Raw genomic sequence first — 27713 nt, forward strand, 5'->3', positions numbered from 1 at the left:
CATCATAATTTTCTGGAACCAGGCTCCCTAGTGTCTTCCAAGTGAGGGATTGTATCAGACCCCTACTACACTCCCTCTTAAACATTCTAGCTGTATGACCATGGGCAAGTCACATAACCTCTCAGTGTCCTGAGTGGACAACATATTGCCAAAAAAATTTCTACAGTGGGACTTACATGTACTGATGAAATCACATGTCCATACAAAAAAAGAAAAACAAAAACTTTGAGACATTCTTAGTGAATGAGGGCCCTATTTGGTTTTAAATTAAAACCTTCTGTGTAGTTTCAAACATGCTCTGATGGGAAAATGGCATCAGTTATTTTATTTACTATCATGTAAATGCCAGAGATATTGCTGAAATACCAATTCCCTGAGGGATAATTAACTAATAAAATTTTTCCAACTAGTGACATCAGAAGGTAGCTAATTTCTGAAGTGCTGCTCTTATAGATGAAAAAGAGAAACAACATTTTAAAATTTTAGGCTTTATTTTGCAAATATGAATTTAATTATTTCCTGTGGGCATCGCCCTTTGGAATTTTTTTTTAATATAGCTTGAATCATATTTAGATAGGAAGTGAAAATGTACTTGGGTTTGAATGTAACTGAGTCTTGAATTTGACAGTTTTTTTGAGATGGTGCTTGTGAAATGCACTGCAGCAAAGAAAATAATCCATAGTTTATCTCTTGGGAAGATTATAGCAATTAGGTCATGAAAATTAAATGGAAGAGGCAACATAGGCTACTGGAGAGAAAACTAGTGCCAGAGTCAGAAAGACTAGGTAGTCAAGTCCTGCTTCTGACCTTATATTGGTCATGTGACTTTGTGCAAGTGGTTTAACTTCTTAGTTGCCCCCAAACAACTATCTCTTTATAGAGTAGGAAATTTCCTCACCAAGAATTCTCTATACCACAAATATTCAAAATGTGATACCTGTATTCCTGGGGGTCCCTGAGACCCTTTTGGAAGATCCATGTGGTCAAAAATGTTTTAATAATAATATTAGAGTTATTATTTTCCTACTAATATACTCCTTACTTTTTCAACCACATATCTGTGTAAAGTTGGATTTTCTTCACATACTTCAACCAAAACAATATATTGCAACAGATTGAATTCAGAAGCGGATATGAGAATCCCATTGCCTTAATTAAACCAGACATTTAAAGAGATCTGCAAAAATATATAAACCAATACTACTTACTCATTAATAATTTCTTTTGTTTTAATAAATGTGATTATTTTAATAAAAATATGCTATTTGTATTTACATGTTATGGGTTCACTGTTGTTTTTTAAATGAATAAATATTTTTAAAATTATCAGTTTTAACTTATGATAAATATTGATACATAGAACCCACATAAGCAAAAGTTCCTTGGGGTGTTCAATAAGTTTTAAGTGTGTAAAGGGGCTCTGAGACTAAAATTTTGAGAACCTCTTTCTTTATCAATGAAATCACGGGTCTTGTCTCCAAAAACATTAAGCAGAATTATGTGATCATTATGTGATCAAATCACTTTTCTTATAAAAAGACAGCAAATATTCTGTGGTTTGGCTGCCCTAAGAAACAAACAAATTAATCACACTTTAGGCAGTAATCTCATATTTTGAAATAGCAGGTTGCTAATCTGGTCAAAATATGCCATTTTCTAAGTGTATGAGTGAGTCATTTAGTAATGTGTCATGCAAGTACATTAACATCTTTATCCCAGCACCTGTTTATTAGTTCCCATAGTACAACACTTCTTTTACTAGGCTCCCATACAGAGTATAAATACCATAATTATATCTTTAAGATTCAAATTAAATATTGCAAAAAGCTGACAGATATGAGAGTTTGAAATCAGTTGAAAACGGCTTGTTATGAAATGCTTCTCTGGAGTCATGAGGGTATTTTATCTTTGATCTCTGATCTATGAGAAAGGTAGGATGTGAAGAGAAATCTCTTCCTCTTCAAAATGGTTATTGTGACTAGGGTTATAAAGAAAAATTATAAAAAGAATTCTATGAAGAGTCTGTGAGAAATTGGCAGCTTATAAGTGTCTATTCTGGAAAGAATACTTTGTGTGATGACTACAGAGAGAACAAAGAAGAGTTTCCTGACTACTATGGCAGGTAAAATATCTTCATATTTACTTGTTATTCTTCACAAGAATGGGAAAATTCTTAATAGACTTTCATCAGAACCTGGAGAAAATTTAATAGTGAAATTATGCTGTTAGGAGTGAAGAAAAACATCTATTATTATAAAAAGGATCTGAGGTGACTATGGCTTACAAATGTTCTCCTGGCAAAAATGTTGGCTTTGTTTTATTATTAATTTTATTTATAAATTAATATTAATTATAATAAATAAATTGATATTAAATAAATAATATCAAAACTTATAAATTAATTTATATGAGTAACTAATACTGACAACAAAGGTTTCTCTGGTTTATTTTCAAAGTGCTATCTAAAAACTGGGGTAAGAACCCAAGCCAACTAATTCAGTACTTATGAAAAAAGGATATGTGTATTAATTAATAAGAAATGATACATTCATGCCTCTGGAATGTCTTATGGCTTGAGAAATAAAACTAATACAACAACCAATTAAGCAGCATGCTGAGAGGTATCTTACAAGTGAGATCAGACCCCATAATAACTTGCTACAATGGGTTCATAGACTTAGAGTACATAAAGCTGTTCCTTTCACCTTCCTCCACAGCTATTAACAACCTCTCCAGCTTGTAATTACTTATCTGTATACATCCTGTATCCTCCAGAAAAATATAAGCTATTTAATGGCAGGGGTCATGTCTTTTTCTATCTTTGTATCTTTGATACTTGGCACACAGTAGGCACTTTAAAATGCTTGTTGAATTAAATTAAGACATTTATTTCAAAATTACAGAAATGGAATTTCAGTGTTATTAATACTTCATGACAGATTGTGAAAACTTCTTGAAGAAGGTGGCATTCTAGGAGTTATTTAAATGATGAAAAAGAGCAAGTATGCGGGGCGGCCAGGTAGCACAGCGAGTGAGAGCACCGGTTCCCGTGTCGGGATCACTTGGAGATCGAATCCCAGGCTCAGACACTTAGCATCCACCCAGAAACACCTGGCCATGTAACCTTGAGCAAGTTACTTAACCCTGATTGCTTAAAAAAAAAAAAGGAAAAAAAGAAAAAGACCAAGTATGGTACAGAATTTGTAGACAGCGCTTCAATGAAGTGAGTCCCAGGTATAGATTATAACTTGGCAGAGACAAGTAAATTATTCTAGTCTTTATTTTCAACAGTAGAGGCAATCTGGCAGGGTAGATAGAAAACAGTGCCTAGACTGAGGAAGACTTATATGACAATCTAGTAAGTATCGTGTTCCAAGATTTTCATGGCACTCAAAATGGTCTGATTTTTAAAAATTGAAAACAAATCAGTGATGGCAGTTTTCTGTGACTGTTAGTGTCACTAGTTGGCTTGATAAATGACAAACTTGGATAGAGCCAAAGTTCTAGGGCACAAAACTCATATACCTGTAGCTCAGATCTGTATTTTTAGGTTTAAGGCCTGAAAAATCATATCATTTTAATGCAGATGCTAGTAATTCATGGTCACCCTCATCTGTCACCAGTGCCAAGTCCATCGAAGTCATGCCTTCACACTGTAGAAATATTAATGTCCATCCATTATTACAGTCCATGTACTGGCAATCCTGAAACCCTGACAGATATGCTAGCATAACAGCTATGACTAGTTCTCACATGTCACTGAATTTATGCTATGTGTGCCTCACCCAAAGATGAGAAACTGGACACGGCTTTGCTACTGAAATGGCTTCTCTTTTTCAAATGCTTACGTCAATGCTTGGGTTTAGAGCTTTTGAAAATACTTGAATCTGCACATATTAACATTCCAAAGAAAGGGGGGACAGGAGGATTTGTTTCCATTCATTCCAAGAATCCAAGGGCTTGAGTTGACTTGACTTCTATTCCTAACAAATCCACAAGTGGCTATATGATGCTGGGATTCAAAATACTCTAGCTATTCTTAACAAGTTTTAAACTTGTATCCCAGCTGCTCCAACAGTTGTCTGCTGTTGTTACAAGAAATAAGACACCTTTTGGCATCTTCCAGTCCTAATATCCATACCAGATTCAGGTCAATGAACAGGCTCCAAGGTCATTCCCTTGTTGCAGCTCACACCAGGGATAGAAGGTGGTCTGATATGCAGAAATGGCAATATTGTTTTTGGCCATAGCTTTTATTAAAAATTACCACAAGAAGAAAAATAGACAATCAGGAGTAATAGAGTTTGGGCAGGAAATCTCTATTCCAACAACTACAGACAGACACAGCTTTAGTGGAGAAAGTAACTAGGGTATTGTGTTTCCCAAGAAAATGGCTGCTTCAAAAGATTTGCTATTCCACTGGTATTGCGGAAGATGTGTAAAAGATATTCAAGGCAATTGTGGTGATTTAGGAATTGTACTTGAACATGGTGTCTTGATGAATGTCAGAGCTAATGCTCTATAGGTCAATGCTTGATTTATATAGCTTTACCACTTGGCAGGGCTAGCGTTAGGAAGATCTAGGACCTTGTGGAAAACACACTGCATTCTTTCCCTGTCCTCAGTCACCTGTTTATCCAGGTGACCTAAAATGAACATTAAGAGTAGCCTTAAAGGGGAGAAGTCTACCTGAGAAGGAGTAGGAAAGTCAGGCAGTCAGCCCCAAAAGGATGGTTGTATAAATAAAGTTCCTTGAATCTTTTTTTTTTTTAGCACTAGCTGAGATTCTTTCCTATTTCATTGAATCATTAATAAAACTGTGTGGTCCCCATAGCCTTGCAGAGTGCACCCCCTACAGTTAAAATGACCCACACTGAACTGTACCAAGAATGGTTTGGCCATAAGGAACCACAGCAACTTTTATAAATGTTCCTCTTTCTCACACTTGATTAAAGTCAGAGTGGATGATCTGACAGGTCTCACCACACATTGATCAAACTTTTGTCATCTGAAGCCAAGCAACATAAGTCTGATAATAATTATCCTTCAAATATTCCTTCCTCATTTCTATCTCTTGAAATCCTATTATTCCAGTTCAGGAGCCACAATTTCCATGGAGCTTCCATGATCTATGTGCTCCCTCACCTTTCATAATACTTTTTGCACACATCTCCCTTTGTCTTTGTGTACTGTGTTATATCATACTTGTACATACATTATATCTTTTCTATTGAACTATAAAGTCCTTGAAACAAGGACTGTATTGTTTGTATCTTTGTATTCTTGGCACTTGACCCAGCACCTTTTAATATAGTATCAAAAAAAACCATTTTGTTTAATTTAATTTCATTTGAAGAAAGTAATCATACCCCTCCATAAATCTTCTGTTATCTAGCCTGAGTACCCTTAGGTTCTTGAACCAATTCTCATATTTTATCCTGCATGTTGTCTCCCCAATTAGATTGAGGGCAAGGAGTATATTTTGCCTCTTTTTGTATCCCCAACATTTAGCACAGTGCCTGGCATAATTTGGTGCTCAATAAATGTTAATTAATTGATTGATTAATTGACTTGGTTATTGTCGATGTTCTTTCAAAAATGTGTTGCCCAGAACTGGACTCATTTAAAATCTTGGTTCTTCCCAGGGGATGAGCTTTTAGATGGACATTTATCACTCTATATTTTAAAAGGAGCTTTAGGCTGGGGAGACTAAATAAAAATATATTCCAATTGTCGTCTATTCACCTAATGATAACATACAACAACATATGCACCTTTCCATAATCACAGTCCTCAATATCTGCTAAAAAGTGTGTATGTATGCGTGTGTGTGTGTGTGTGTGTGTGTGAGAGAGAGAGAGAGAGAGAGAGAGAGAGAGAGAGAGAGAGAGAGAGAGAGAGAGAGAGTGTGTGTGTGTGTGTGTGTGTGTGTGTGTGTGTTGTTTCCTCAAATCTCTTCTTTGGGGACAAGTTTAGTCTTCAAATTTAGCAGCATCCATTCTCACTTATTTTCCCCCATTTGTTCTTTCCTTTTATGTCGTCATAGTCATTTTGTAGATCATTTTCCTCATTCTGTTTACTTCCCTTTATATCAGTTCACAAGTCATAGTTATCACTTCTTATAGCACAGTACTACTTCATTACATTCATATCTCACACCGTATGAAGTCATTTCCAGTTTGAAGAGTATCTACCTCACTTCTATTTCTTTGCTAAACTTTTGCAATGAATAAATATTTGGGTGCATATAAGGTTATTTAATTATATTTCTACTAAAGATTTTTTATATATACTTGTCATTTCTCCCATTAGAACGTGAGCTCTTTACAAGTAGGGATTTTTTGCCCTTATATTTGTAACTCAAGCTCCCAGGATAATTATAAAATAGGAGTTAAGGCAACAGGCAAACATACTGCTATTCTTGACTTGATCAAAGTCACATCAATGAACTCATATTAACAAATACTTACTAAGGGTCCACTCTGTGCAAAGCAGTGTGTTAGGTGGTATGCAGTAACCAAAGAAGAAAAAACAGAACAGAACTTATAGCCAAGAGACCTATAAAGTTCTAGCTCTGTCTCTTACTTTCTGGCTTACTATTGACAAATCACTTAATCTCTTTGAACCTTGTTTCCTCATCTGGAAAATGGGGATAATGATATGTATAATACCTATGTTGCAAGGCTATAGTACTGAAAAGTGTTTTATAAACTGTAAAGTATAACATGAAGGTGAATTACTATTATTATTAGTGCTATAGGATAAAATCTCTAACTTTATGAACTTACTATCGAATGTAAGGGCTACCAATATTTCTGGGTCCTTTTAACCCTGGACTTTCACTAAATTCTTTCCAGTATAGTCCTTTTTTTTTTTTTTAAGCAATTGGGGTTAAGTAACTTGCTCAAGGTTACACGGCTAGTTATTTCTGGGTGTGGTGCTAAGTATCTGCGCCCAGATTTTATTCCCAGGTCATCCTGACCCTGGACCTGGTGCTCTTACTCGCTGAGCCACCTGTCCGCCCCTAAGCAACTGGGATTAAGTAACTTGCTCAAGGTTACATGGCCAGGTGTTTCTGGGTAGATGCTAAGCGTCTGAGCCCGGATTCGATCCCCAGGTCATCCTGACACTGGGGTTAGTGCTCTTACTCACTCTGCTACCTTGCCACCCCTCAGTGTAGTCCTTTTTCAATATGAAAGGTAATATACTCTATACTTTGTCATATATATGAATATAAAAACTTAAGATATCAATTAATTTTCATAAAGAAAAATATTCAGTACATATCAACACTTTTAGCATCACAAATTTGTTAAATTTTTATTGACTTAAAAAAATCTGTATATTTTTCACTAATACTACTTCTTTTAGAATACTTGAATAGGACAATATAATTATTTATCAAATATTCCCCCTTTCTCCTTGACAAGCTTCTCAGGCTCTCTGGAAACATACATAAGTTGGGAAATCCAGTTCTAACTGATGAGAGAAAGCAGGTACTCAGAAAATGTACTAAAAGGTACAGCATAAAAGTGAAATGAAAAATTCTTCTGGTTTTGGTTGGATTATTTTGAGAGACTGGAAAGTAGCAAATGATTTCCAAATGAGTGGTTATAGTAAGTCTGTCAGCATGCCGGGGAAATGAAAGGTAGTTCATGTATGAATCATATTTTGAGGCACCAAATAAATCTTTTGGCAGATAGCTAGAGTAACAAATACCCAGACCTCAGATACTGCAGCAAAAAAGCAGTAGATATGGCTGCTGGTTCTCTCAACACTTTCCTACATGAAACAGATCTGTATACAATCTTTGGAATTCTCCAGTCCTATGGGAATGAGAAATCTAGTCCCCCTTAAGCACAATGGTAGGCCTATTTCAAAAGATGACAGCCATAAAATGGCTTCCCAACTTTCCCTTTATATATAGTAAAAAATCCCACCTCGGACAGGCTGTTGTGTCTTAACAAGTCTCCTACTTCTCAGTCTAAGTTCCTAAGCAGTGCCTACCTATTGGGGCAAGACAAGGATATCCTCAATCCAGTTTTTTATATACAGTGGCAGTTCTGAGGCAATGCCAGTTTGAATGCAAAAAAACAAGCATAAGTCCCCCAGAACTGGAGGATAAACAAGGGACTAAAGCTTTAAACATCAAAAAGCAAAAGATCTGAACTTTGTTTTCAATCATAATTTATCTGTTATTTAGACACTATGGGAATGACTAGAGGAGAGTGCTGCTAGCAGTTGCTATTCTTCCTTCCAGTAGGCAGCACAGTGCATAGGGTGCTGGGCATGGAATCAGGAAGACTGATCTTCCTGAGTTCAAATCTGACCTCAGACACTTACTAGGTGTGTGACCCTGAGCATGTCACTTTATCTTATTTGCCTCTGTTTCTTATTCTGTAAAATGAGCTGGAGAAGGAAATGGCAAACCACTCCAGTATCTTTGCCAAGAAAACCCCAAATGGGATCATGAAGAGTTGGACACAACTGAAAAACAACAACAAACAATAACTCTTCTTTGTACTTTCAGGGTAGCATCATGATGCCTACATGGATCTCTCTCTAGAGTCAAGGTAGGAATCACTACTGTTCTGAAGTAATGCCTGTCTAGCAACCTGAAGTGTATTTTCCTTCCAAGAAGAGTTCAAACCATAGAATGCATGAGTTTGGAGACCTTTCCTGAGAGGAAGGAAAACTGTGTACATAGGGTACTGTGTTTGGGTTTTTGTTTTGCATTATTCACGGAATCTTGCTAAACCTGCTGAGTTTAATATATGTATGTATGCATGTATGTACATATTTGTGGATGGATACATTTCTAAGGAGGTAAAAGAGATCCTTTCCTATGCACAACTAACACATTATTACCTTGAATGATTTTATAGGAGATGTGGGCCTTTTTACCCACCTAAATGTGAGCAGCATTGATGTATACTTATACATTTGTCAAAGAACTCTAGGAGAGGATAAGATAAGCCAAACAGATGTAATTCTTAGCATCAACCAAGGCCGAGACCTGTATGTGTAAACCCAGACACTGGGGTGCTGAGCTGTGAGTTATATCTGATAAGTGCTGCATTTTGGAGAAATCAAGTCATAAATTATCTTAAAACACCTTCTTGGAATTCAGTATTACTCTTTTTCCCCTTTAGTGATCTTTTTATACTCAGACTTTATTATTCTTCCCTCCTTTCCTCCAGTATACCCTGGGGGAGGAAATCAGCTCTTCAATACCTGAATTGAGGAAGTGCCAGTATTTCAAATGAGTCACAGAAACCTGCCTAAGGCATAACCTATATATAGACTATATCTGATTGTTACAATAGAACACATATTTTCAATCTCAAACTGTCAAAAAAAATACAACCATAATAATTTTTGCCAGACCTTAATGTTTTTGCTCATTTTTATTTAACCATTGTATCTCATTTTAACCTAGGCTTATTTGATCATGCCTAGTTTATCTAGGCTGGGGACACAGGCTGCTGTGTCCCCTGATACATTAGAAGGAGTACCCTCCTCTGACTGGCTACCTGTGTCTTTAAAACTGTTGGGACAGAACCAGTTGTCCTTTTCTTTCTTTCTGCTCCTTTTTTTTTCCTGCAACATCTAGGGAGTGAAGATCCCATACTGTGTATGTAGCAGCAAGCACCCCAGCATCCCCAGGGTGGCTGCCAACACAGGTTCTTAGATCTGCTTTTCTGAAGGAAAGCAACTCAAAATGGGTTAACAATCTTGCTTTAATCAATCAAACATATCATTTACCTTGTTCAGGGGTAAAAGTCAGCACCCCAAACTTCAGAATATACAGACAGAAGTTACAAGCAGATGTTACAAGAAGACAGAGAAACATTTCAAGCAGACAGGCCTCCAACTGTCTGACCATTACATACATCCATACCTAGTCACAGTTACCAGAGAGGGAAGCATCAACATTTGGGTTGTCAAAAACAGAGGGCTCTCAACAGCTGCCCAGAGTCTCATCTGGTCAAATCACACAACGCTTCTCAAAATGAGCCCCAAAGCAAAGCTCCCATCAGGGTTTATATAGCCCTCTCCTGGCTCAGAGAATGTCACTACCCTCTTGACCCACTGCCCAATCACAAAGTATCTCCTGAAAAACAAGCCTCCCGCCACAGGCTCCAGGTGCACTTAAGCCCATCAAAGGGCCTAGGGGCATGGAAGATCTTAAATTTATATCCCCATTTATATTTTAAATTTATATTCCTATTAAAATGTACCATATTGTTTCAATTTCAATGAAAGAAATTAAGATTTTCTCATGAAAGAAAATGCATTTTAAATTAATTTTTTAAAAGAGAGATTTAGATAGCTGTGTGCATAGATAAACCAAAAATGATGGCCATGACATGCAGTTATTTTTTCTACATTATGACTTTCCCCATCACAAGAAATAAAATGGGAGGGGCAGCTAGGTGGTACAGTGAATAGAGCACCAGCCCTGGAGTCAGGAAGACCTGAGTTCAAATCAGGCCTCAGACACTTTAACACAAAAAACTAGCCCTGTGACCTTAGGCAAGTCACTTAGCCCCAATTGCCTTATCTTCTCTCCCCCCCCTCCCAAAGCAAAATAAATAAATAGAATGGGAATTTGGGGGAAATTTTTCAGATGACAAGCAAAGGTCAGCAGATGACACAAAGAAAGTTTAGAAACTCAGAAATGCATAAAATATATATGTATGATATACATATATACACATGGACACAGCAGATAAGAGTGACTGAAAAGAGAGAGAGGGTAACTGGCTCAGTCTCACAATTTTAAAGATGCAAACAGTCCATCAAAGGAAACTATCCATATGATAGAGGACACAGAAGTCTCCATGTTAGGCAAACTGGGCTTGCTTAGACAAGCGTAGGTTAGGTTACATGATGAAAGTAGTATTGCATGAATTGACATGATCAGATACATTCACTTACAGAAATGGAGAATCATTCCTGGAATGTTCATCATGAATTCTTTTAAATAACCAATTCTTTTTATTCCTAGTAGTGTGGTAATGAAAAGAGTTTTAGAGTTAGAATAAGATCCAGGTTCAACTCTGAGATCTGATATTTACTACTTTTGTGATCTTTGGCAAATTATTTTGTGAGGGATAATTTGCAATGAAGTTTCCCCATTCTGAAAAATCAAATCTAGAATGGCTTCAGCATCCACTAGGCGTAAGTTTAGAAGTCACCTGACCTTACAGGAATCTGGAACTTAGAGCAATGGAGACCCTCCCCAGTGCTACTTCAGCACAAGATATGTCAAATAAGGATAAAACTGCCTTCCTGGCCTTGCATTGGACACCCACATGTTTCTGTGTCCTTTGTCTCCAAGATAGATTCGCACGCCTAGGTTGTGGGCCGGCCTCTCTCCCAATTAGAGTGAAGGCCAGTTGAGGGGTTGGGTTAGAAGGTTATATAACCATGGGCTTGTTTCTACCTGTTGCTCTCCCCTGGCAGACACCATATGAGCAACAGGGGCTTTCTCTCATGAGAAAGTATAAATAAAGTTTTCTCTACTTTCCTAAGTAGTCTCCAAACTCATTTACTGCACCGTTGCATTTCATATCTAGGGTTTCAATTTTCCCAAAATGAAGGGACCAGACTTGAGAATATATAAAGTCCTAAATCTGATTCCTATAATCATCATTTTAGTGTTGATAATGATGGAATAGATAGGGAATTGGGATGGGACATGTGATTTCACTGGTATAGGGAAATCACAAGTGAAAAATCTCCCTTTACCGATAAAAGTTGGCACCTTCTCTGTAAATTATAATTGTAGAGAATTTCCTAGAGCACTGAGGGGTTAAGTGATTATAACAGTCACACAGCCTACATACATCAGCAGCAAAACTTGAACCCTGGTATTACTGACTTTGAGGACAACTCTCTATTCACAATACCACACTGCCTTTCATGAAGGAATAAGTTAGCAAAAATAATTACATTTGTCCTTTCCACATTACAGGGATTAGGGATATGGCACCACTGCAATCTGGAAAATACATGTAAAATTTTTTGACCCTCCCTTCATACCAGAGAAGATGTCTGAATTTTTTCTCTTTTTCTTTTATGGGATATTTACACTACCTTACTATAAAATTTGGGTTGACATTACACAATACTATACATATATATTTTATGCATTTCTGAGTTTTTAAACTTTTTTTTGTGTCATCTGCTGACCTTCGCTTGTCATCTGCAAAACTCCCACAAAATTCCCATTTTATTTCTTATGCTAGCTCATGATATATTGAAACCATGATGGGGAAAGTCACAATGTAGAAAAGATATGTCATGGTCATCATTTTTTTGGGTTTATCTATATATGCACACAAGCTATCTAAATCTCTTTTTAAAAAACAATCTAAAATACAGTTTTCTTTCATGAGAAAATCTTAATTTCTTTCATCGAAACTGAAACAATGGGGTACATACACTTTGTAGCTTCTTGTGAGAAAAGATTGTGATTGAATAAACTTGAGAAGTAGCATGGATAACAGGAACCTCTATTCAAATTTTGCCTCCAACACATACTGTGTAACTTTTCAGTGTTCCAAGTGTTGACTATCCCAGTGTTGGCTAACCCAGGGGGTTACCACTAAACATCAGTGGAGGGAGTTTCCACACTAGGGTTTTTTACATTGTTTACATCACAGACACAAGAAGGAAAGCGCAAAGGAAGGAATAAAATAAGGATGAAGTCTTTACTATGAGTCAGTCAAGTAGTGTGCTAATCACTGGGGATAAGAAATACAGGCAAAAAGGAAGGCAGTCCTTACCCCCAAGAAACTTACATTCTAACGGAGGAAGACACAAAAAGTAGCTAAAAAAATGGGAGTAGGGGAGCCGGGTTGTTGAAAGCACCTGGTGATGAGATACAGTTTTGAAGCTGAAAGCCAGGAGCAGAACTAGGAGGGAAATAAAGGCCAGCCTGGGACCCTCCACAAAATACAGGCACCATGAGGAACTCACCAATGGGACAAGGGGAGGGGTCTTGTAGAGCGACGTTCCAGACGCAGAAGCCCACAGCAGCACAGGACTTTCCGGCGCAGGCGCTTTGGCGGCTGCCAAAGGAATTCCAGCTGCCCTCGGAAAATGTAAAGTTGTCACTGCGCACGCTCCTGTTTGTCACGTGACCATCGTCTGCCTGTCTCCAGTCTCCCCTCTCTGCAGCTTGAAGAAGTTTACAAGCTTGTACGGGTCTGCTCAAAGGCATGGAGACTCCAAATACTGAGATAATTTCCAGCATAAGACAGCAATGGAGACATGGTTTTGATTTTTAGAAGTCAGGGCCAGGTCTAGGAGAGGAAACCCTTAAGTGATATGTTTCCCAGTCATTTACAAACCATGCAGCCTGTGCTATATTCATGTTCTTCATTGTCTATAGGATCCTGGTTTCTGACTCTGAGACAATGGGTTCATGTACGTGAGCTTTTGCCTTCTCTTGCCTAGAAACAGGATGACACATCATTTCCCAGCCATGCAGCCCATCTTCTTTGTCCCCCACCCCACCCATCCTGGACTAACTTTAACCATAGAGGGGTTTAATGATTTAGCCATGGTCATGCATTATGGTCTGTAGCAGGATTTTGAATGGGGTCTTCAACTCCAAGTCAATATACTGTATTACCCCACACTGCTTCTGAGGTGCAGGGAGTAAGGGAGTATATGGAAATACATGAACCTGAGTTTGGAATCCTGTTTAGGATTTCATAAGTAGAATCAGTGCACAAAGGGAATTGGTGATTCTAAAAAGAAAAAATTCTGACGGTACAATTAAAATAATTCCACTGAAAAAGAAAATGAAGAAACATTCAGAGAAAGCAGTGTGACTGTACAGAAAACTATCTGACAGCATCAGATTATAAAAGAACATTTAGAAAAAATGTGGAAGAAGGGGCATATAACCTGGGATGAATACAAATGAATGACTTGGACTTTTAAGAGTGTTGTCAGAAGGGGCGGCCAGGTGGCTCAGCGAGTAAGAGCACCGGCTCCAGTGTTGGGATGACCTGGAAATCGAATCCCAGGCTCAGACACTCAGCACCACACCCAGAAATAACTGGCCGTGTAACCTTGAGCAATTACTTAACCCCGATTGCTTTAAAAAAAAAAAAAAAGAGTGTTGTCAGAAACTATAAATCTAGAGTAAGTTGGGATTTGAGAAAAAATCCTATTGACATCAAAAAAGATTTTGTCTGGCTTGTTTTTATTAATTTTTTTCATTTTTCAAATGCTTTATTAACTCCTGATTTATATCATTCATTTCCGCCAGATTTTGAGTTACAAATTTTCTCCCCATTTTTCCCCTATCCACTGCCCCAAAATAGCAGTCCCACAAGATATCCCCTCCTCCAATCTGCTGTCTACCATATTTTCTCCCATACCCCTTTCGACTTTTCCAGTGTATCTCTATGCCCCAGTGCCTGTATATCTTATTTCCCAATTACATGTAAGATAGTATTAATAATAGTATTATACATATGTATATATACGTATATTTTAATATTTGATTTTAAAACTTTGAATTCCACATTCATTCCCTTCCTCCCTTGTCACCCACCCTTACTGGGAAGATAAGCAGTTAAGTATAGGTTGTACATGTGTGGCTAATGCAAAACGATACCATAGTAGATATATTGTAAAAGACTGACTATATTTCCCTCCCTCCTATCCCACTTCCCACTTGTTCTATTCTCTACTTTGATCCCTTACCTTTTCAAAAGTGGGTGCTTCCAACTTCCCTACCCCCCAGCCTGCCTTCCCTTCCATCATTCCTCCTCTCTTCCTCCCCCCACCCCACTCTCCTGCAGGATAAGAAACCCTATTTAGTGTGTATTTCATTCCCTCCTCAAGCCAAATTCAATGGGAATAAGGTTGACCCATTCCCTTTTGCCTTCTTATTCTTCCCCTCCATTGTAACCATTTTCCCTTGTCTCTTCTATATGAGATAGTTTACCCCATTCTGTCTCTCTCCATCTCCTCTCATTTTATTCCTCTCTCACCTCTTAATTTCACCTTTTAAGTATCATCCCTTCCTGTTAAATTGGTCCTGTGCCCTCTATCTATGTATATCTGTAAACATATATACACACATTCACATATGTATTCATATGCCCATATATCCTCATATATAGACATATATATATATTTCTATTACCTTCAACTACTAAGAAAAGTTTCATAAGTTACAATTATTGTTTTTCCATGTAAGAATGTTAATAGTTCAACTTTGATAAGTTCCTTATGATTTCTTTTCCCTGTTTACGTTCTCATGCTTCTCTTGCTTCTTGTATCTGAATGTCAAATTTTCTGTTCAACTCTGGTTTTTTCAGCAAGAATGCTTGAAAGTCCTCTATTCCACTGAATGACCATATTTTCCCCTGAAACATAGTACTCAGTTTTGCTGGGTAGGTGACTCTTGATTTTAATCCCAGCTCCTTTGACCTCTGGAATATCATATTCCAAGCCCTTTGATCCCTCAGTGTAGGAGCTGCCAGAGCCTGGGTTATCTTGATTGTGTTTCCACAATATTCTTGTGAATATATAATTATAATATAATTATATATATATAAACATATATATTATATATATATATATATAAACAATATAATTGTTTCTTCCTGGCTGCTTGTAATATTCTCTCCTTGATCTGGGAATTCCAGAACCTGGCTATAATATTCCTAGGAGTTTTCTTTTTCAGGAGGTGATCGGTGGATTCTTTCAAGCTCCATTTTGCCCTCTGGTTCTAAAACATCAGGTCAGTTTTCTTTGAGAACTTCCTGGAGGATGATTTCTAGGTTCTTACTTTGATCATGGCTTTCAGGTAGTCCAAGAATTTTTAAATTATCTCTCCTGGATCTATTTTCCAGGTCAGTGGTTTTTCCCATGAGATATTTCACCTTGCCTTCTATTCTTTCATTTGTTTGGATCTGTTTAACAGCATCTTGATTTCTCATAAAGTCATTAGCTTCCATTTGCTCCAATCTAATTCTGAAGCAATGATTCTCCTCATTGAGCTTTTGAGATTCTTTTTCCATCTGGCAAATTAGGCTTTTTAAGGCATTCTTCTCCTCATTGCCTTTTTGAGCTCTTTTGCCATTTGAGTTAGTCTATTTTTAAGGTGTGATTTTTCTCAGTCAGGCTGTTAACTCTCATTTCATAATTTTCTTGCATTGTTCTCATTTCTCTTCCCAATTTTCCCTCCACTTCTCTTATCTGCTTCTTAAGGTCCTCTATGGCCTGTAACTAGATTGTATTTTCCTTTGAAGCTTTTGGTGCAGGAGTTCTGACTTCACTGTCTTCCTCCTGTTCCATGCTTTGCTCCTTTTTGTCCCCAAAATAGGAGTCTAATGTTGGAATGTTCTATCTGCTTTGTTTCCTTTGCCTGGTCATGTCACCCCTCAGTCACTTGACCCCTGGGCTTTTTGCCCCAATAGTACTCTGCCACCAGACAGGGGAGCTTTCATCCCAAATGCTGGGGTTTTCTCAGCTGCCGGAGGTTTTAGATGGGTGCCCTCTCTGAGGTCTCCACACACTCTGGCAAGCTGGACACACTCCCCAGGACCTCCACCCTAGACTGCAATCCAGATCCAAGCAGGCTAAAGCAAGAGTGATTGCCCCTCAGACTGGTGCTTGGTCCCCCTACACTCTGCAGGCCAGGAGCTGAAGCTGCTACATGGCGCTGGCTGGCTGTGCTGGAGTCTCAGCAGCTTCTTGCCCCGGGGGCAAAAGCCATGCACTTCCACTTACTGGGTCCCAAAGACCAGACTGCACTGACCTCTCACTTTGTCCTTCGCATCTACATGTTGATAAATCTGGAAATGGCCACAGCTGCTGCTGATCTGGAATCCCTCCAGCCAGCAGCTGGTCAGGCCCGCCCTGGGGCTAAAGCCTCGGTGTGGGGCTGGGCTTGGCTCCCAGAGCACTGTGCTGGCCAATTCCTGCTGGACTGCCAGGCTGTCCTCAGCAGGAGGTTAGCTTCTCTGTGTCATTTTGTGGGTTCTGCAGCTCCAAAGTTTGTTTAGAGTCCCCTTTTCACATGGATTGGGGAAGGTGGAAGCCAGAGCAGCAGGGAGGTCCTGCTTCTACTCCGCCATCTTTTGGTTTTAAACTACATTCATAGCAGCTAGGGCAGCTAGATGGTGCAGTGGATAGAGCACAGGGTCTAGAGTCAAGAAGACTTGAGTTCTGGGGCGGCTAGGTGGTACAATGAGTAGAGCACCAGCCCTGTAGTCAGGAGGACCTGAGTTCAAAACTGGCCTCAGTCACTTGACACACTTACAAAGCAGTGTGACCTTGGGCAAAGCACTTAACCCCAATTGCCTTGCCTTCCCCCCTCCAAAAAGCAAAAATAAGACCTGAGTTCAACCATTACATCAGATACTTATTAGCCCTGTGACTCCGGGCAAGTCACTTAACCCTGTTTGTTTTAGTTTCCTCATCTGTAAGATGAGCTGAAGAAAAAAACAGCAAACCACTCCAGTATCCTTGCCAAGAAAACTCCAAATAGGGTCATGAAGAGTCAGACAACTGAAAAATAACTGAACTGACCATTCACAGTAAGATGATGGACAAGGGAGGAAGAGGTACACTGCTTGGAGCAGAAGATAAAATGTGAATCAGCCTTCAAGCTTCATTCACTTCCTACTTAGCCTATTTCCTTCAGCAGTCATTTAATAGGAAATTATAGGATTTAGAACTAGAAGGGACATTGGAAATTATTTAGTCCACCCCCTCCTTTTATAGATGCAGAAACTGAGGCTCAGAGATGAATGATTTGCCCAGTATCACACAATTCATTGGTGGTAGAACCAGGATATAAACTCAGGTACTCCAGAGTACCTGACTCCAGATCCACTATCTTTTCCACAATGCTATCTTCTCTTGTATCTTTGGATCACTTATGTTTTTTACCTTTTTATTATGCTAAGTTTTACCCTAAAACTTTTATCCTTACTGTGAACTTTTGTTACTCTTGCATCTGAGTGGCTGACTTCTGCTAAGAGGGAATAATTAAATATTTTGAATTTAAATATAACCTAAACTCATAATATAGAAACTATAGAAATCCATCACAGCTACTTTACAATCTTTTTATTCTACTCTTTTTGATTCCTGAGTACATTTCCACCCCACCAAGTTACTTTAAACTACCATGTACCTTACTCCCCAAACTCCTGCTTTCCTTATTCTCAGCTGACTGCACCTTGTATTTGACTGAGAAGACTGAAGTCATCTAATATGAAATCCTTCAACTTCCTACTTACCCACCTCAAAACATATCTATCCCTATCCCTTTCTGCACAATTCAAAATATCTTTGTATCTTCTCTTTTCCTTCTTCTTTCCTTTCTTGAAAGAAGAGATTCTCTTCCTCTTTAAGACTAATTTTTCTATACTGGCCTTTGTTCCCACTCTTCTTGTCATGCCTGGGAATAAATTATTTATTAAATCTTCAACTTCAAACCTTTCAGCACCCTTTATATCTTTGCCAACAAACATGCTCTAGTTTCCCCATGTCCCCAAAATGCCTATGATCAAACATTTATACCTATAGCAATATCTTATCTTTTTATTTCCTTTCTCCACCAAACTTTTCATTCTTTTTAATAGTATTTTATTTTTTCCAATTAAATATAAAGATAGTTTGCAACATTTTTTAAAAAGATTTTGAGTTCCAAATTTTTCCCCTACCCCCTCTTCCCTTTCTCCCTCCCCAAGATGGCAAGCAATCTGATATAGGTTATACATGCAATCATATTAAATATATTTCTTGTTGTGAAAGAAGAAACAGAACAAAAGGGAAAAACCACACCCAAAAAAACACCCCCAAAAAGGGAAAATAGTATGCTTCAATTTGCATTCAGACTTTATACTTCTTTCTCTGGATGTGGATAGCATTTTCCAACATAAATTTTTTGGAATCGCCTTGGATCATTATATTGCTGAGAAGAGGTAAATTTGTGATAGGTGTTCATCCACCGTGTTGCTGATATGGTGTGCAATGGTTTTGCTTACTTCACTCAGCATCAGTTAATGTAAGTCTTTCCAGTTGTTTTTCTTTCTGAAATGTGTCTGCTTATTCTTTCTTATAGCACAATAGTATTACATTACATTCACATGTTACAGTTTGTTCAGCCATTCTCAAATTGATAGGCATCCCCTCAATTTCCATTTCCCACCACAAAAAGAACTGCTATAAATATTTGTGTACATGTGGGTCCTTTTCCACTTTTTATGATCTCTTTGGGATACAGACCTAGTAGTGCTATTGCTGGTTCAAAGGATATTCCGTTCCATTGCCCTTTGGGCATAGTTCCAAATTGCTCTCCAGAATAGTTGGTTAGGTTCACAACTCTACCAACAATACATTAGTATTCTAGTTTTCCCACATATTCTTCAACATTTATCATTTTTCTTTTCTGTCATATTAGCCAATCTCATAGGTATGAGGTGATAACTCAGAGTTGTTTTAATTCACATTTCTCTAATCAATAATTATTTAAAGCATTTTTCTGGTTGTTGTTTTTTTTTTAGAGGAGGGAAGACAAGGCAATTGGGATTAAGCAACTTGCCCAAGGTCACGCAGCTAGTAAGTGTGTCTGAGGCTGGATTTGAACTCAGGTCCTCCTCACTCAAGGGCCAGGTCCTTCCGACTCCAGGGTCAGGGCTCTCTATTCACTGTGCCACCTACCTGCCCCTAGAACATTTTTTCATAAGACTGCAGGTAGATTTAATTTTTTTATCTGAAAGCTGCCTGTTCATATGCTTTGATCATTTATCAATTGGGGAATGACTTGTATTCTTATAAATTTGACTCAGTTTTCTATATATATTTAGAAATGAGGCCTTTATCAGAGGCACTGGTTGTAAAAGTTATTTCCCACCTTTCTGCTTCCTTTCTAATCTTGGTTATATTGGCTTTATTTGTGCCAAAACATTTCAATTCAATGCAATCAAAGTTATACATTTTATATTTCATAATGTTCTCTACTCCTTGTTTGGTCATAAATTCTTCCTTTCCCCATTGATCTGAGAAATAAACTATCCCTTGCTTTCCTAATTTGCTCATGGCATCAGGGTTTATGTCTAAATCATGTATGCCCATTTTGAATTTATTTGGGTATATCGTGTGAGGTGTTGGTCTATGCGTAGTTTCTGCCATACTATTTTCAATTTTTCCTAGCAGTTTTTGTCAAATAGTGAGCTCTTATCCCAGAAGCTAGAGTCTTTGGGTTTATCAAACAGTAGATTACTATAGTCATTTACAAAAGCTTCTCATGTACCTAATCCATTCCACTGATTCACCATCTTTTTCTTAGCCAGTACCAAATTAGTTTGATGATTGCTGCTTTCTAATATAGTTTTAGATCTGGTACAGCTAGACCAACTTCCTTTGCATTTTTTTTTTCATTAATTCCCTTGATATTTTTTACCTTTTTTTTCTTCCAGATGAATTTTGTTATTATTTTTTCAACTCCATTGTAGGGGGCGCTGTCGAGGGTTAGCTCTGAGGGGTTTGCCATGGGTGGGAATCCAGGCCAAGGACTCCCTTGAGCCTGTTTCCACCCACCTGGGCCCAGTAACTCAGGATGTTGATTCACTCCACCCCTCCACTCTTCCCTCTCCCCGCCCCCCCCCCCCCCCATGTGCTAGGGAGGCTTGGAACATTCTGACCATCCCTGAAACCCTGGCCACTTTAATGACATAGATAAAGTAGTGACATATGAGATAAGAAAGCAGGGAAGTGTCCCAAGGGAATGGTCTCCTAAAGGTTGCAAGTTAGGTGCCTAATGTAGCAAACAACATGAAATTTCCCATGAGAAAGTATGATGTAAATGCTTAAGCTATAGTATATAAACCTGAACCCTCAGAAGCTTATTTGAGATTTGCTTGGCATGCAATAAACGTATGAATGCAATCTCTGCCTGGCCCACGAATCCGTTATTCAATCCATTATTCAAGCTCCCACGTTTCGGATGGTGCTGTGAGTGTGGTTTATACTCCATAAAGTATTTTTTGACAGTTTGATTGTTATGGTACTGAATAAATAAATAAGTTTAGATAGAATTGTAATTTCTATTATATTAACTCAGCCTACCCATGAACAATTGATATTTTTCCAATTGTTTAGATCTGACTTTTTTTTTGTATGAAAAGTGGTTTGTAATTGTGTTCATACAGTTCCTGGGTTTGTCTTGGCAGGTTGACTTCCAAGTATTTTAGATTGTCTATAATTATTTTAAGTGAAATTTCTCTATCTCTTGCTGCTGGTATTGCTGGTAATATATAGAAATGCTGATGATTTATGTGGATTCATTTTATATCTTGTGATTTTACTAAAGTTGTTAATTATTTCAAGGTTTTAGTTGATTATCTAGGATTCTGTAAGTATATCATATATCATCTTCAAAGACTGATAGTTTTGTTTCCTCATGGCCTATCCTAAATCCTTCGATTTCTTTTTCTTCCTTTATTGCTGAAGCTAACATATCTAGTAGAATATTGAATAATAGTGGTGATAATGGGGATTCTTGCTTAACTCCTGATTTTCTTATGAAAACTTCTAGCTTATCCTCATAACAGATAATGTTTGCTGATAGTTTTATATAGACACTATTTTATCATTTTAAAGAAAACTCCTAATGGAGTACTCTCTAGTGTTTTTAATAAGAATGGGTGCTGTATTTTGTCAAAAGCTTTTTCTGCATCTGTTAAGATAATCATATGATTTCTGATGGTTTTGTTGTTGATATAGTCAATTATGCTGATAGTTTTTCCTAATGTTGAATCAGTCCTGCATTCCTAGTATAAATCCCACCTGGTCATAGTGTGTTATCCTCATGATAAATCACTGTAATCTCTTTGCTAATATTTTATTTAAAATTTTTGCATCAACATTCATCAGAAAAATGGTCTATAATTTTCTTTGTTTTGGCTCTTCCTGGTTTAAGCATTGACACTATATTTGTGTCATAAAAGGAATTTGGTAGGACTCCTTTGCCTGTTTTTCTAAAAAGCTTATGTAAGTATTGGAATTAATTGTTCTTTAAATGTTTGGTAGAATTCTCTTGTAAATCCATCAGGCCCTGGAGATTTTTTCTTAGGGGTTTATTGACGGTTTGTTCGATTTCTTTTTCTAAAATGGTGTTATTTAAGTATTTTATTTCTTCTTATGTTAATCTGGGCAATTTATATTTTTGTAAATATTCATCCATTTCACTTAGATAATCTGATTTATTGGCATATAGTTGGGCAAAATAGATTCTTATTATCCCTTTGATTTCCTCTTCATTGATGGTAAATAAACCCTTTTCATTTTTGATACTGGTAGTTTAGTTTTTAATTAAAATTAATCAAAGGTTTATCTATTTTATTGTTTTTTTTCATAAAACCAGCTTTTAGTTTATTTATGAGTTCAATAGTTTTCTTTTTCTTTTTGGAGGGCAATTGGGGTTACGTGACTTGCCCAAAGTCACACAGCTAGTAATTATGTCAAGTGTCTGAGGCCAGATTTGAACTCAGGTCCTCCTGACTCCAGGGACAGTGCTCTATTCACTGTACCACCTAACCGCCCCTCAATAGTTTTCTTAATTTCAGTTTTATTCATCTCTCTTTTGATTTTTAGTATTTCTAATTTGACATTTAATTGGGAATTTTTAATTTGTTCTTTTTGTACCTTTTTTAGTTGCATACTAATTCACTGATCTCCTCTTTCTCTATTTGATTCATGTAAGCCTTTAGAAATATAAGATTTCCCCTAAGAACTGCTTTGGCTGCATCCCATAAGTTTTGGTTTATTGAATTGTCATTTTCTTTGCTGAAGCTATTGACTGTTCCTATCATTTGATTTTTGACCCACTCATTCCTTAGGATTTGATTATTTGGTATACAATTAATCTTTCATCTATCTTTCCCTGGTCCATTGTTACATGAAATTTTTATTGTATTATGATCTGAGAAGGATACATTCAATATTTCTGCCTTTCTGCATTTGATTGTGAGGGTTTATGCCCTAATTCATAGTCAATTTCTGTGTAGGTACCATGCCTCCCTGAAGAAAAGTATATTCCTTTTAATCCCCATTCATTTTTCTCTAGAGGTCTAGCATATCTACCTTTTCTAAAATTCTATTCACCTCCTTAACTTCTTTCTTGTTTATTTATATTTATTATTTGTCAGATTATCTAGCTTTGAGAGGGGGAGATTGAAGTCATCCACTATTATTGTTTTACTATTTCCTCCTGTAACTTATTTAACTTCTTTAGAAATTTGGATGCTATATGATTTGATGCATATATATTTAGTTGATATTACATCATCACATCATGACAGAGAAAGAAAACTATAGTACCTTTTACCAAGATGTGATTCCCTTCCTAATCTCGTTTAATTAGATCTAATTTTGCTTTTGCTTTGTCTGAGATTATGTTTGCTACCCCTGCTTTTTTTAAAATTTAAGCTGAAGAATAATATATTCTGTTCCAGCCTTTTACCTTTACCCTGTATATGTCTCTCTACTTAAAATGTGTTTCTTATAAACAACATATTGTAAAATTCTGGCTTTTAATATACCCTGCTTTCTGCTTCTGTTTTATGGAAGAGTTCATCCCATTCACATTCATAGTTATGATTACTGTCTGTTTCCTTCCATTCTATTTTTACCTTGTTTATACTTTTCTTTCTCTCTCCATTCACCCTATCCTTCTTCATTAGTGTCTTGTTTATGACCACTGCCTCCCTCAATCTTCCCTCCCTTCTATCAGCTCCCTTTCTGCACCCTTCTCCTACTACTTCCCTATGTGGTAAGATATATTTGTTTACCCAACTAAGTGTATATGTTATTCCCTTTTTGAACCAATTCTAGTGAAAGTAAGGTTCCAACAATGCTTATCACCCTCCCTTCTTTCCCTTTACTATAGCAAGTATTTTACACCTCTTCATGTAATATAACTTACCTCATTCTGTCCATCCCTTTCCTCTTCTCCCAATTTGATCCTTTTTTCACCCCTTATTTTTTTATATCATCATATCAAAGTCAACTTATACCCACACCTTCTGTCTATGTATATTCCTTCTAACTATTTTAATAGAGATAGAATTCTCAAGAAGTATAAGTATTATCTTCCTATATAGGGAAGTAAACAGTTTAACTTCATTACATGACATGTCCTTTCTTCTTTCCTGTTTACCTTTTAATGCTTCTCTTGAGTCTTGCATTTGATGATAGAATTTTCTGTTCAGTTCTGGTCTTTTTGTCAGCAAAGTTTGAAAGTTTCCTATTTCATTAATGTCTATTTACCCTTGAAAAGTTATGCTCAGTTTTGTTGGTAAGTTGATTCATGGTTGTAATCCAAGCTCTTTTTCCTTCCAGAATGTCATATTTCTTTTTTTAAATTTATTTTTAGTTTTCAAGTTTTTGAGTTACAAATTTTCTCCCATCTTTCCTTTACCCCTACCCCAAGATAGTGAGCCTACTGACTACCCCTTCCTCCAATCTGCTCTCTCTTATATCCTCCCCCATATCCCCTCTAACATTCTAGTAGGGCAAGATGGATTTCTATCCCCAGTGCCTGTATATCTTATTTCCCAGTTGCATTAAAAAAAGATATTTTTAACATTTGTTTTGAAAACTTTGATTTCCAGATTCTTTCTCTTCTTCCCTCCTCACTCACCCCCCGCTGGGAAGATAAGCAATTCAATATAGGTGTAGTTATACAAAACATTTCCATAGTAGTTATATTGTGAAAGACTAACTTTATTTCCCTCAATCCTATCCCACCCCCCACTTATTCTATTTTCTCTGTTCCTTTTCAAAAGTATGTGCTCCTAACTACCCTCTCCTCCTATCTGCCCTCCCTTCTGTCATACCCCCTTTTATCCCCTTCCCACCTACTTTCCTGTAGGGTAAGATACCCAAATGAGTGTGTATGTTATTTCCTCCTTAAGCTAAATTCAATGAGAGTAAGGTTGACCTATTCCCTTTCACCTTCCTGCTCTTCCCCTCCACTGTAAGTTTTCTCTTGCCTCTTTTATATGAGATAATTTACCCTATTCTGTCTCCCCCTTTCTCCTCCTATTATATTCCTCTCTCACCTCTTAATTTAATTTTTTAGATTATCATCCTTTCCTATCAACTGATCCTGTGCCCTCTATCTATGTATACATGTACACACATATACACATACTGTATATATTTTTTAACTTTGAGACTAAAATGTTCTCTATTTCCAGGTATTTTGAGTTAGTTTGGTGCATCTGTAAATTATATGGACCCAGAAACAGGACCCACAGAATCCTTGTAGTTCTGTTGGTAGTTAAAACAATCAAAGCACTTCCTCTTTGGTCCAGAGCATTTTCTCAGAAAAACAATGTCCTGTCAGTTCCTACATGGATCAGATTGCTGGCATTATACAATCTAGCCTTTGTGTGGGATTTATAGAAGGTCACTGCACTCCCAGTACTGCTGAATTAATTGCCTAGAACAGATGTATGATATCTGTGAACCATATCCTCTAGCTGAAACCCAAGCCAATGGGAGTTGTCCCAGACAACTGTCTGACCTGGGATAGAAAAACTTTTATGATTTTAATTTAACAACTTATGAATATTCTGTGCTTCCCAAACCAATTTCCAAGAGTTTGGTGTCCAATTCTGACTCCCAATTTTCAATTTTGACAGTCTAAATATAACTCCCCATTTTAAATTTAACTGCCAAATAGAGACAGGAAACATTTATAGAGGCTCAAGTGTTGGACTTTCCATCCTGAATTTTTACTCCCAATTTTGACTCTAATTTTTGAATTTTCACTTTAAAAAATTTACTCCCTATTCTAAATTTGACAGTTGGACTTAGAACCATTTTTATGTCACCTTATCACTGTTAAGTCACTTTGTCATTGTCACCATGGTCACTGCCACAATATCACCTTACATTGTTTTCTGTGTCACTTTGTAACTGTCACCTTGTGACTCTATCTTTCCATCACTTTACCACTGTTTTCAGTGTGCCACCTCAACAATCGTCATGGTTTTTTTGGACAGTGTACCATTGACCCCTTATCCACTGTCACTGTGTCACTCTGTAATTGTCATTATGATAATAGCTACCATGTCATCATTCCTCTAGGTCATTTTTGTCATTGTCATCTTGTCTTTCTGCCTTTCAATTTGTCATTGTGTCACTTTGTTACTGTCCCCATGTCACTTCATCATTGTCACCATGGCCCTTGTCTTTATGTCATTGTCACCATGCCATCATGTCCCCTTGTTACACTGTCACTGTCCTATGGTCATTCCCACTTTCTGTCATTTTGTCTAAATTTGACTCTGTATTCTGAATATGACTGTCAGATTTGGACAGGAAGCATTTTAAGTCTTAAGGGTTTGGTTCTGCATTCTGAATTTTGACTCTCAACATTGATTTTTGACCCTCTAAATTTGACTCCCAAATCTAACTTTGACCATCAGATTTAGATAGGAAGCATATTGAACCTTAAGTGTTTGTTTCTGTGTCTTGAGGTTTGACTCTCAATTTTGATGCCCATTTTTGAATTTATACTCCCTAAGTTTGACTCCTCATTCTAAATTTGATTGCCAAGTTGGGACAGGAAGAATATTGAGTTCTGACTCCCAAATTTCAATTTTGACTCTCTCAATGTGACTTCCCATTCTAAATTTGATTGCCAGATTACGACAGGAAGCATTTTGAGTCCTAAGTTTTTGACACTACAGTCTAAAATTTGACTCCTAATTATGACTTCCAGTTTTGAATTTTGTTTCTATAAATTTGCCTCCTCATTCCAAATCTGACTGCCTAATTGAGACAGGAAGCATTTTGAGTCTCAAGTGCTGGACTCCTCACCTGGAATTTTGACCCCATTTTTGACTCCCAATTTATTTTGACTCTTTGAATTTGACTCTCCACTCTAAATTTGACTGATAGATTTAAACAGAGCTATTTTTATGTCACTTCATTACTATCAACATGTCATTTTGTCATTCTCACCATGGTCATTGCCACCACATCACTGCCACCAAGTCATTGTGTCTCTGCTTCACTTTATAACTGTCACATTGGCAAAGAGTCTGTCTCTTTGTCATTTGATTACCTTGCCACTGTTACCAGGGTAAGTGCCACCTTCTTACCATCTCCGTGGTTTTAAAAAAATATGTGCCCTTGTCACTTTTGTCACTGTCACCATGTCACTGTGTCATTGTCATCATGATCATGGCCACTATGTCACCAATACCATGTCATCATGTTTCCATGTCATTTTGTCACTGTCACCTTGTCCTTTCTTTCCAGTAACTTGTCATTGTGTCACCTTGCCACAGTCCTAGTGACTGTGTCCTAGTGACACTGTTCCCATGTCATTGTGTTGTTGTTACCATGATCCTTTATCATTAACACCAGGGTCCCTGTCCCTATATCATTGTCACTATGCCATCATATCTCTGTGTCACATTGTCACTGTCAGCTCTGTCGTTTTGTCTTAATTTGACTCCCCATTCTAAATGTGACCATTGGATTTAGATAGAAAGAATTTTAAGTCATAAGGGTTTTGTTTTTCTTTTTTGCATCCTGAATTTTGATTCCTAGCTTTCAATTTTGACTCTAAATTTGATTCCTCATTCTAAATTTCACTGCCAAACTTAGAAAGGAAGCATTTTGAATCTTAAATGTTTCAAACTCTT

The 27713-nt window shown here is 37.3% G+C and overlaps 1 protein-coding gene across 2 annotated transcripts in view; it reads left to right on the top strand.

Moving 5' to 3' along the window:
- Positions 1-1788: 1788 nt before the first annotated feature.
- The window catches only part of ZC2HC1A (zinc finger C2HC-type containing 1A), a 153287-nt gene continuing 127362 nt past the window's right edge, over positions 1789-27713 (top strand). The window contains exons 1-2 of one of the 2 annotated variants that reach the window (XM_069100158.1): positions 1789-2122; positions 8531-8573. The gene's annotated coding sequence lies outside the window, so the exon portion shown is untranslated. The remainder of the gene's footprint in view (positions 2123-8530; positions 8574-27713) is intronic. The other variant, XM_069100159.1, reaches the window with a different exon arrangement.

Source organism: Petaurus breviceps, unplaced genomic scaffold (genome assembly GCF_028583685.1).
Source record: "Petaurus breviceps papuanus isolate PSGF00001 unplaced genomic scaffold, PetGlider_PUasm1.0 38, whole genome shotgun sequence".
NCBI lineage: Eukaryota > Metazoa > Chordata > Mammalia > Diprotodontia > Petauridae > Petaurus > Petaurus breviceps.